This window comes from Pongo pygmaeus, chromosome 17 (genome assembly GCF_028885625.2).
Source record: "Pongo pygmaeus isolate AG05252 chromosome 17, NHGRI_mPonPyg2-v2.0_pri, whole genome shotgun sequence".
Taxonomy (NCBI): Eukaryota; Metazoa; Chordata; class Mammalia; order Primates; family Hominidae; genus Pongo; species Pongo pygmaeus.
This window is the reverse complement of record NC_072390.2, coordinates 500,854-513,087: the sequence shown is the minus strand read 5'-3', so window position 1 is coordinate 513,087 and position 12,234 is coordinate 500,854.

The following is a 12,234-nucleotide window of genomic DNA, read 5'->3' as shown; positions in this document are numbered from 1 at the left end:
TTGTACTAATATGTTTTTATTTATTTTTCTTTTGTATACATTCTACATGTATTATCTTTGTGATTACTATACAGATTACATGAAACGTCTCAAAGTTATAACAATCTAGTTTAATCTGATGTTCTCTCCAGTAGCATATAAAAACTCCAGTCTTTCACATGACTGTCTTTCCCAACACACACGTTGTTCTTGATGTCACATATTAGGCCTTTTTATATGATGTATTCTTTAACATACATATAAAATATTTTTGTGTATTTTGTGTCAAATTCCATAGGGGAATTAAAATTACTTACCAATATCACAATAATACAGGATGCCATATTTCTGTATATATTTGCTTTACAGTAGAGTTTTATACTATTGTATGGCTTTTTGGTACTCTCATTTTTTAATTTCAAAGGACTTTCTGGCATTTCTTGAAGAACAATCCTAGTGGTCATAAACTGCTTCGGCTTCAGTTTATCTGAAAAAATCTTAATTTCACTTTCATGTTTCAATGAGAGTTTTCCCATATATAATGTTCTTGGTTGGTAATTTTTCTCTTTTTTTTTGAACTTGAATATGTCATCCCACAATCTGAACTGCAAAATATCTTTAAATACATCTGTTGATAGTATTAGCAGGCCTAAATTGTATGTGTTTAATCTTTTTTCTCTTGAAATTTTTGAAGTTTTTCTGAGATATTTAACAGTTTTATATTGTGTCTCACTTTGGTTTTCTTTAAGTTTATGCTGGTCAAATTCCACTAAAGTTCTTGAGTGTGTTTGTCCATTTCTTTTTTCAAATTTGAGCAGTTTTTGTCTGTTAATTTTGTTTATTTATTTATTTTGAGATGGATTCTCTGTCTGTTGCCCAGACTAGAGTTCAGTGGTGTGTTCTCAGCTCATTGCAACCTCGCCACCCGGGCTAGAGTGATTCTCTTGCCTCAGCCTCGCAAGTAGCTGGGACCAAAAGTGAGTGCTACCAGGCTTGGCTAATTTTTGTATTTCTTTTAGTAGAGATGGGGTTTCACTATATTGCCAGGTGGATTTGAACTCTTGACCTCAAGTGATCCACCTGCCTTGGCCTCCCAAACTGCTGGGATTACAGGTATGAGATACCGTGCATGGCATGTCTTTTTTTTTTTTTAATAACACACTTGGGACCTTTTATTTATTTCTTCTTGCCTACTTCTCCCTTTTGAAACAGCAATGTCTGTCCTTTGCCTTTCCCACCTTTGTAATTCAAAAACACATAACATGTTAGATTTCATAGATCCACAGCTAAAGAAAAATCTTGCATTAGAATGAATTATACCTTGACTTTCACCCATATGAGGTTTGGGCAAGACTTTGAAGTTAGATTTTAAAGTTGATTCTGGAGTGAGTTTAGAATTATAGAGTCTAGTAGATGGAATGATTGTATTTTGTGTGGAATTAAAAATGAATTGGGGACATGAGGCATGGTTTTCATGTTTTTGTTTCCCTTAAAACTTTATGTTGAAAATTAATCACCAAAGCAGCAGTATTGGGAGGTGTGGTCTTTCGGGATGTGTTTAGGTCAGGAGTGCTCTATCCTCATAAATAGATTACTGCTCTTATTAAAAAGTTTGATGAAGAAAGTTTGGTCAATTACACATTACAACTTCTCTCCACCTCATATTAATTCGTAGAGTGAAAAAAAAAATGACCCATGGATTGTCTACCTATCTCCAGTCATTCACCTTTTTATAAAACTTAACCTAACACTGCACCAAGTGTGCAGGTACAAATGTTCGTATGTCATTGTCCATGATCTTGTGTAATTTAACGGAAGATATAAAAATAAACTAAAAACTTCCAGGACACATGGCACTTATAACTGTTCAGGAAATGTGAAGATAATAAAAGCACAAAAGGAGGGGGCTTCAGTGGCATCATTGCATATTTGATGTTTATGGGAAGTGAAGGAAAGAGCAGGCTAGGAGGATGGTTCACATGGGATTGCTAGGGATGACTCAGGACTTTTTGATTGAGGTAACCATGATGGTCGGCACTGAGGAGAGTGGTGGTCTTGGTTGACATAATCACAGAGATTTTCTAAGAAGAGACTTTGTTGTCCTGTTTGTTTTTCCAGATATGCATTTACTTTTCTGATAAAGGACACATCTTCAAATAATAGTGACATAAAAGTGCTTTTTATTCCATAGAATTGGAATCTCTGTCATGTTCCATCCTGTCTTCTGGATTTTTGCCTCCTTTTTGGGTTGCAGGCCCAGGTCCTGTGACCAGAGCATCCGTAACTAGGCCTTCATCTACATAGTGATGCTCCTACCATGACAAACTTGTTCTCTACAGACATAGATTGGCAAGATGTTCTCTAGAGTGGCCTCAAATAGAAGCCTACTGTCTATCTTAACATGACAATGAGCAGCTTCTTCCCATGCACCACCTACTCTTTGAGCATACTACAAGCCATTGCCATTAATCCCAGAACGTATTGGTTGGTGAATTTCAAACTCACTCATTTTAGTTATACACTATGTGTTGTCTTCCTCTCATGGATTCTCAACTTCTGTATTAGTAGTGACTGGCTCTACCCCACTAAAGCTAAACCAAATGTAACCTGGGCAAGAATTATTTTTCTTATTTACTCATTTATTACCAAATTTACTCTTTTATTTAATATAACACTTGGGATAATATTTTCTTTTATTCTTCCATAAATGTGCTTCATATGGATATATCACACTTTGTGTATAGTTTGACACAGTGTTAATATAGTTTCGATCTATTTGGATATTTGTACATTTATTTTATCTCAATATTTGTTCTCAGGAAGAGTATTTTTCTTCATAATCTAAAGTTTCAACAAATTTTAAATGCATTTTACTGAGGTAAATATACTCAGTTTACATTGCTTTTTTGTATTAAGGCACATTTTTCCTCAATCTTGAAAATAACTTTTGAAATATATGTAATTTTAAATTTACATGTCTTTCCCTCAGAACTTTGAAGACCATAATCAACTGGATTCTTGATCTTATTCACATATTGAGAAATAGGTTTGTTTTCATTGCTTTATAATTAATTTGAATTTTATCTTAGATGGCTTTATGTGATTTTCTCTATTTTGGTATTATGCTTTTAACTATTGTATTTCTTTTAATAGTTATGCCTTTAAGCTATTGTAATTAATTATTTTAATAATTACATATTTTTATTCTCTATTTGACATTCACTCCATTTTTTTTATTTAAACTGGGACTTAAACTACATGACTTATTCTAGATTTTTATGTATTTCAATTTTTCATATTGTTTATTTGTTTTAACCCTATTCAGACTTCTAAATATTCACTTCATCCTACTTTCTAATTCATAATTCATTTTTTCATTTATGCAATTTTTCTATTTATTCTATCCTTTACATTGAAAATTTTTTTTACATCTAACATTTTTACCGAATTATTTTCATAATCTACTTTATTTTTTTCTTACTTTTAAACTTTTCCTCTACTATATTTAATCATTATAACTACTTATGTTATTTCTACACTATATATGCAGTTTGGGGATTTATTAAGAGCTAATTGTACAGCCGTGTTTGGATTAGTAATTTGTTTCTGAATAACTTTGGTCTTGATGACTCTTACTTGGTATATTTTAAAAAGAATAGTAGATTTCATTTTATTATAAATGACTGACCTCAAGTGATGGGGTCATTGAAGATTCTTGGTCGAGGTATTTTATTCCAGTGAAAAGATATCTGTAATGTGAACAATGTTCCCTTTGCAGACACCTGAAATGATTAAGTCAATGTATTTATCTAAATTGTCCTGATTAAAACACAGAGTGTACATATGAACTAGAAACTAATATGAGGATTGGTGTTAATTCCCAAATCAACCAAAGAGGAGAGATACCACCTCCACTAACTACTCTAACCTATTTTTTCTAAACTTTTGAAAATGTAAGGATTCTACCTTTAGATAGCACAGTCAGATCCAAATACTCCTGCATCTATGCTGCTGTGACATTATATTCACCAATCAGACATGTTCAATTCTAACAACCTGTGCTTCCATTATTAGCAATTCCGAAAGGTAGCATCAACTTCTAGTCTAATTTTTATTCTACAGCTGTGCTTCTTTATTCTTTCCTGAAAAATTAATTGTGGAGGTACCTGCCTTTGAAGTTTCTCTGCATATATGGTTATTTGAGTTTGAAAAGATAAGATTATCTAAATTTTTGCCAGAAATTCTGATACCCACATTATATCTTTGAAATCATTGGTTGTCACAGTCCTGCTGACATGTGCATTTAGGAGAACTATATAAATGTCAGTGCTTTGCAGTCTCTGAGGGGTTGAAATAAACAATACTGGCCATCTTGGCCACTGAGGCTCGCATGTAGCTTTTCATTCCCAGTCCAGGAATCTAGATTCAGGGGCACCTTGCTGAGGGGCTTTTGGTCGAGGACTTCTTCAGAAACTTTTGTTCAGATCCCTGTTTCTGGAGAAGAAATGGAGCTTTGATAATGAATTTTATACATTCTTATTAATACTCCATGCTTTTTACTCTTGCTCATATCATACATTCTCCTCTACGCACTCCTGCCCCCTTTTGTACAAAATTGCAGGCCTGTTTTTAATGAGGGGGCCACCTCGGCAGTGAGACAGTGCCATGTTTGTGCTGATCCATCTGACCCTTTCCTGGTGCTTTTCCATGAGGAAAAAATGGAACAATGAGGAGTCGGTGCTTCATCTGATTTTGCCTGTGGCTTACCACAATCACAGAAAGGAAGACAAAAAGGCTTAACTATTACTTTGATGTGGGCCACTTGCTTTAATTTCCAACTCTGAAATCAAGCAGTTTAGCTCTTCCCAGCTCAGCTCAACCCTTGAAATTTCAAGGAAGTAATTCTGTTTTTATTGGTCAAAATTTTGTGTCATTTATATAGAAAAAAAGGTAATAAAATTGCATCATATATTTAAAAATTGAATGCCTTCTGTTTGGCTATTTTACTGAAGAGAAAATTTGTGTAGCCTATTGGAATTACTCGCGGTGAAGCTCCAAGTACTAATATTCAGAAAAATTAAGGTATCAAAATATAACTATTTCTCATAGCATTTCTTTTTTTATAAACTTTCTATTTTATTGTTTGTAATTTTAAAACTTTGTAGAAAATAGTATAAAATTTTCAAAGTTAATACAAATTTAGTTTTAGAATATCTGTTTGCATAAGTGTTGTAAGTAGCTAATTTTAATTAATTGTAATCATCAACTATTATCTAAGCTGTACATTAAAAAATGTGCTAATATTTGCTACTGCCTAAAATATAATACATATTTACATAATCTAAGTTACTAAAAATAATATAATTTTGCATAGTAACATACACACAGATAAATAATCAACATACACAGGTCTTTTTAAATTTTATTATTATTATACTTTAAGTTTTAGGGTACATGTGCACATTGTGCAGGATATTTACATATATATACATGTGCTATTTAGCATTAGGTATATCTCCTAAAGCTAACCCTCCCCACTATCCCCACCCCACAGCAGGCCCCAGAGTGTAATGATCCCCTTCCTGTGTCCATGTGTTCTCGTTGGTCAATTCCCACCTATAAGTGAGAATATACGGTGTTTGGTTTTTTGTTCTTGCGATAGTTTACTGAGAATGATGATTTCCAACTTCACCCATGTCCCTACAAAGGACATGAACTCATCACATAGTATTCCATGGTGTATATGTGTCACATTTTCTTAATCCAGTCTATCATTGTTGGACATTTGGGTTGGTTCAAAGTCTTTGCTATTGTGGATAGTGCCACAATAAACATACGTGTGCATGTGTCTTTATAGCAGCATGATTTATAGTCCTTTGGGTATATACCCAGTAACGGGACAGCTGGGTCAAATGGTGTTTCTAGTTCTAGATCCCTGAGGAATCGCCACACTGACTTTCACAATGGTTGAACTAGATTACAGTCCGACCAACAGTGTAAAAGTGTTCCTATTTCTCCACATCCTCTCCAGCACCTGTTGTTTCCTGACATTTTAGTGATCGCCATTCTAACTGGTGTGAGATGGTATCTCATTGTGGTTTTGATTTGCATTTCTCTGATGGCCAGTGATGATGAGCATTTTTACATTTTTTTTGGCTACATAAATGTCTTATTTGAGAGGCGTCTGTTCATGTCCTTTGCTCACTTTTTGATGGGGTTGTTTGTTTTTCTCTTGTAAATTTGTTGGAGTTCATTGTAGATTCTCGATATTGGCCCTTTGTCAGATGAGTAGGTTGTGAAAATTTTCTCCCATTTTGTAGGTTGCCTGTTCACTCTGATGGTAGCTTCTTTTGCTGTGCAGAAGCTCTTTAGTTTAATGAGATCCCATTTGTCAGTTTTGGCTTTTGATGCCATTGCTTTTGGTGTTTTAGACATGAAATCCTTGCCCATGCCTATGTCCTGAATGGTAATGCCTAGGTTTTCTTCTAGGGTTTTTATGGCTAAAGTCTAAAGTTTAGGTCTTTAATCCATCTTGAATTAATTTTTGTATAAGGTGTAAGGAAGGGATCCAGTTTCAGCTTTCTACATATGGCTAGTAGGTGTTCCCAGCACCATTTATTGAATAGAGAATCCTTTCCCCATTGCTTGTTTTTCTCAGGTTTGTCAAAGATCAGATAGTTGTAGATATGTAGCATTATTTCTGACGGCTCTGTTCTGTTCCATTGATCTATATCTCTGTTTTGGTACCAGTACCATGCTGTTTTGGTTACTGTAGCGTTGTAGTATAGTTTGAAGTCAGGTAGCGTGATGCCTCCAGCTTTGCTCTTTTGGCTTAGGATTGACTTGGCGATGCAGCCTCTTTTTTGGTTCCATATGAACTTTAAAGTAATTTTTTCCAATTCTGTGAAGAAAGCCATTGGTAGCTTGATGGGGATGGCAATGAATGTCTAAATTACCTTGGGCAGTATGGCCATTTTCACGATATTGATTCTTCCTACCCACGAGCATGGAATGTTCTTCCATTTCTTTGTATCCTCTTTTATTTCATTGAACAGTGGTTTGTAGTTCTTTTTGAAGAGGTCCTTCACATCCCTTGTAAGTTGGATTCCTAGGTATTTTATACTCTTTGAAGCAATTGTGAATGGGAGTTCACTCATGATTTGGCTCTCTGTTTGTCTGTTATTGGTGTATGAGAATGCTTGTGATTTTTTACATTGATTTTGTATCCTGAGACCTTGCTGAAGTTGCTTATCAGATTAAGGAGATTTTGGGCTAAGACCGTGGTTTTTCCAGATATACAATCATGTCCTCTGCAAACAGGGATAATTTGACTTCCTCTTTTCCTAATTGAATACCCTTGATTTCCTTCTCCTGCCTAATTGCCCTTGCCAGAATTTCCAACACTATGTTGAATAGGAGTGGTGAGAGAGGGCATCCCTGTCTTGTGCCAGTTTGCAAAGGGAATGCTTCCAGTTTTTGCCCATTTAGTATGATATTGGCTGTGGGTTTATCATAGATAGCTCTTATTAATTTGAGATACGTCCCATCAATACCTAACTTATTGAGAATTTTATCATGAAGCATTGTTGAATTTTGTCAAAGGTCTTTTCTGCATCGGTTGAAATAATCATGTGGTTTTTGTCTTTGGTTCTGTTTTTATGCTATATTACATTTATTGATTTGCATATATTGAACCATCCTTGCATCCCAGGAATGAAGCATACTTGATCATGGTGGATAAGCTTTTTGATGTGCTGCTGGATTTGGTTTGCCAGTATTTTATTGAGGATTTTTGTATCAATGTTCACCAAAGATATTAGTCTAAAGTTCTCTTTTTTGGTTGTGTCTCTGTCCAGCTTTGGTATCAGGATGATGCTGGCCTCATAAAATGAATTAGAGAGGATTCACTCTTTTTCTATTGATTGGAATAATTTCAGAAGGAAGGGTACCAGTTCCTCCTTGTACCTCTGGTAGAATTCGGCTATGAATCCATCTGGTCCTGTACTCTTTTACATTGGTTAGGAATTGATTATTGCCACAATTCCAAAGCTTGTTATTGGTCTATTCAGAGACAAAACTTCTTCCTGGTTTAGTCTTGGCAGAGTGTATGTGTCGAGGAATTTATTCATTTTTTCTAGATTTTCTAGTTTATTTGCATAGAGCTGTTTGTATTATTCTCTGTTGGTAGTTTGTATTTCTGTGGGATCGGTGGTGATATCCCCTTTATCATTTTTTATTGCGTCTATTTGATTCTTCTCTGTTTTCTTCTTTTTCAGTCTTGCTAGTGGTCTATCAATTTTGTTGATCCTTTCAAAAAACCAGCTCCTGGATTCATTAATTTTTTGAAGGGTTTTTGTGTCTCTATTTCCTTCACTTCTGCTCTGATTTTAGTTATTTTTTGCCTTCTGCTAGCTTTTGAATGTGTTTGCTCTTGCTTTTCTAGTTGTTTTAATTGTGAAGTTAGGTTGTCAATTTTGGATCTTTCTTGCTTTTTCTTGTAGGCATTTAGTGCTATAAATTTCCCTATACACACCGCTTTGAATGTGTCCCAGAGATTCTGTTATGTTGTGTATTTATTTTTTTTAAGGCAGAGTCTTGCTCTGTCACCCAAGCTTGAGTACAGTGGCTCGATCTCAGTTCACTGCAACATCCACCTCCCTGGTTCAGGTGATTCTCCTGCCTCAGCCTCCGGATTAGCTGGAATTACAGGCGCCTGCTACCACACCCAGCTAATTTTTGTATTTTTAGTAGAGATGAGGTTTCACCATGTTGGCCAGGCTTGTCTCAAACTCCTGACCTCAAGTGATCCACCCGCCTCAGCCTCCCAAAATGCTGGGATTACAGTTGTGAGCCACCGTGCCCTGCCTCTTTCTTGTATTTGATGATGAAAGTCTGTTATTGACAGGCACCTGGCCTGTTTCTTGTATTTTATAATGAAAATCTGTTATTGACAGTAAGAGTATGGGGGCTCAGGTTAACAACAGGGTGTTAGAAAAGCAGCAGTAAAATTTGGTTCTCAAAACATTTGATGTCTTATTCCTTTATTTGAACATGGGTTTTGCTAATAAAAGGCCAGCCATTTTGAAACTTTCATTTTATTGTCATGTTTTCATTTTGAAATTCATCTTGTTGTTTGTACGAATTGGCAGCCGTATGAGGGAAATTTCAGTTTTGCATATTTTCAAATTATTTTCATTTTTACATCAGAGATTTTGAACAGATGTTATACAAAAGTATTCATTTATTTATTCAACAAAATTTTGTACTGGTTATGTTGGAAGCACTTAGTGAACTTCATGCTGTACGTGCCTCAGATACTTTTGTGAATGTGATGGTAACATCAAAAACTTTGCCCTTATACATCTTATAAACCTTTAATTTCAAGGCATGTTGATGAGTGGGCATCTGCTGTAACATACTTTCATCGTCATTTAATTAACCATTATTTGGGTATACCTTTTATTATAACTGATTTTTAAAAACTGGAAAATATTTAACACATCTTCATCTTGCCTTTTTCCTTAACATATGTAGATCAAGGGAGTCACTGAGAATCAGTTTTAGGGATAGTTATAAAAATCTTAACTTTGCAACTGTAACTTTGTCCTCAATGTAATCACTGGAAAAATAATTTACGTTTCAAAGGCTTTAATCTTTGTATTTCTTTGAAAAGGAACATTCACCGAGGTTCTTTAAAAACTCTTGCTCTGTCCTAGAGACTGATAGACTCACGGATATGGTCCTCTAATGGATCTGTACAACCTCAGTTCTCTGAGTGTCGCCCTCCTGTGGTGAAAATTAAAGCTTATTTTCATTTCATGTCTAGGATGTAGTATGTTCTTGTTGGGAAAAAACGATGTTTCTTGAGAAATAAGTGCCTTCAGTATCACTGTGTGTCACTTAATAAATATGACTAATATCTACTTTCACCAGTTGCTGCAATTTGATCCTTAAACAGCCATCTTTAAATTATACTTTTTCTTTGGTTAAAGTAATTATAATAGACATTGATTATTTTTACATACTTTTCTTATGTGGACAGCCATTCTTAGAACTAAAACATTCATATGTTTATATTACAAGTACAATTATTATTTATTATTATTAATGTCAGTAGCCAAATGTAATCAACTCTCTTCTTTTTACTTCCTTTTTTGAATCAAAATGTTACACTTATACAAGCAAGAGCAACAGTTCTACATCGGTATCACTGCAGTGCCTAGAAGATACAACAGGACAATTTACAAAACCAAATTTCCAGGAAGTCTTTGCACACACCTCTAGTACAAAAGATGCTTCAGAGACTAGAGGGTCAGAGGGCAAAGAGAGGAAATATTCAACTCCCAGTTCAGGTCAAAAGGGAAGAAAGCCTGGTGTTGAAAGAAATCCAAGAATGACTGTGTCTGCAACTCACTCGTTTCTGTAAAGTTTTCATGGCGTTTTACTTAAAATATTTACTCTTATGATGGTCAATAATATGAATAGTTATGCTTTGTAAGAGATTTATTCTTTACTTATAATTAATGGATCATTCTAAGTTATTGTATGTTTAGTTGCTATAGTAAGATAATATGAAATATTTGTTGCCTGTTAAATGTTTCTGGGATCTTTACTTTATTTTTACATTATGATCTGTGCTTCCAAAGTTGAGCTGTAATTTTATTGTTTATTCAAATGTAGAATAAAGCTTAAGTTTGGGGAGACAAATAAAAGCTAGAGTTTTCTTTTCAGCTCTATAGAACAGTCATTTATTTCTATAAATGTTCTTTATGTAGCTTTCCTAGTTCCACATTTAAAAAGATAAATATGGGGATCTACACAGGTCTCAGTAAATAATAATTCTTGATTAATAATGCTTTTATTATAAAGTTTGAAGTTTAAAGTAGAATTTTGCTCAGCCTACATATCTTTTATGGTCAGACTGCTATAATTATGTAATATCCAATTAAATTTCAATTTCAGATAACAGAGAATAATATTTTAGTATAAGCATGTCCCAAATATTGCATGGGATATACTTACACTGAAAAAAGTATTTGTTTATCTGAAATTTAAAATTAACTGGGCATGATATATTTTCTTTGGCAACCTGTTTTATAGAGAACAGAGTAAGTCAGCTAAATTTTAGAATACTTAACCCTAACCTGGTGTTCTAAGTCTTTCCTTTTTGTAATTATTATTATTATTTGGAGTCAAGGTCGTGCTCCATCACCCAGGCTGGAATGCGGTGGCACAATCACAGTGCCCTGTAGCCTTGAGCTTCTGTTCTCCAGTGATTCTGGCACCTCTGACTTTGCCTCCGAAGTAGCTAGTAGAACAGGCATGTCGGCCTAGCTAATTTTTTTTTTCTCATAGAGACAGTGTCTCAGGCTGGTCTGGAACTCCTGGGCTCAAGCAATCCTCCCACCTCTGCCTTCACTTCCCAAATAGCTGAGACCACAGGCACACACCACCACCATACCCAGCTTATTTTTAATCAGGTTGGTGCGAGAGTAATTGTGGGTTTTGCCATTGAAAGTGATGGCAAAACCCGCAATTACTTTTTGCACCACCCTAATAATTTTTGTGGAGACAGTGTCTTGCGCTGTTGTCTAGGCTGGTTTCCAACTCCTGGGCTCCAGTGACCCTCCTGCCTTGGCCTCTAAAATTCTGGAATTACAGATGGGAGCCACTGCACCAAGCTACTTTGTATAATTGTTAACATAAACGTAAATATTTTGAGAAATAGAAATGTCAAAATCATTGGAGGAAAATATATTGTAAAGTATACAATATAAAAAATCAAACAAAATACAACAAATACAACAAAAAATTATCAAAATTTTCAGAGGAACAAATCAAAATCTAGTTTTACAATCTTCAGAATTCAATCCCATTATATCTAACATATAAAGAAACATATTCAAAGAAAAAGGCAATCAATAGCGACTGACCTCGAGATGACCCAGATGTTGGAATTAGTGTGGATTTTTAAAGTAGTTATTGTAATTCTTATTAAAATCAAAACCCCAAAAACCCTTAAAATAAATGGATAGGAAATCACAGCAGAGTAGAAGAAACTACAATAATAACAAAGGCACAAGTGGAAATTCTAGAAGTGAGAAAGATTTCAAAATTAAAAAATAATAATCAGTTGTGTTGAGGAGCAGCTTGGAGGTGGTAAAGGGTCTATGAAACTTAAAATACAATTGAAATGATTCAATCTGAAAAATGTGAGCAGTCATAGGTTGGGGTGAGGGAGCTTTTCCTTTGGTT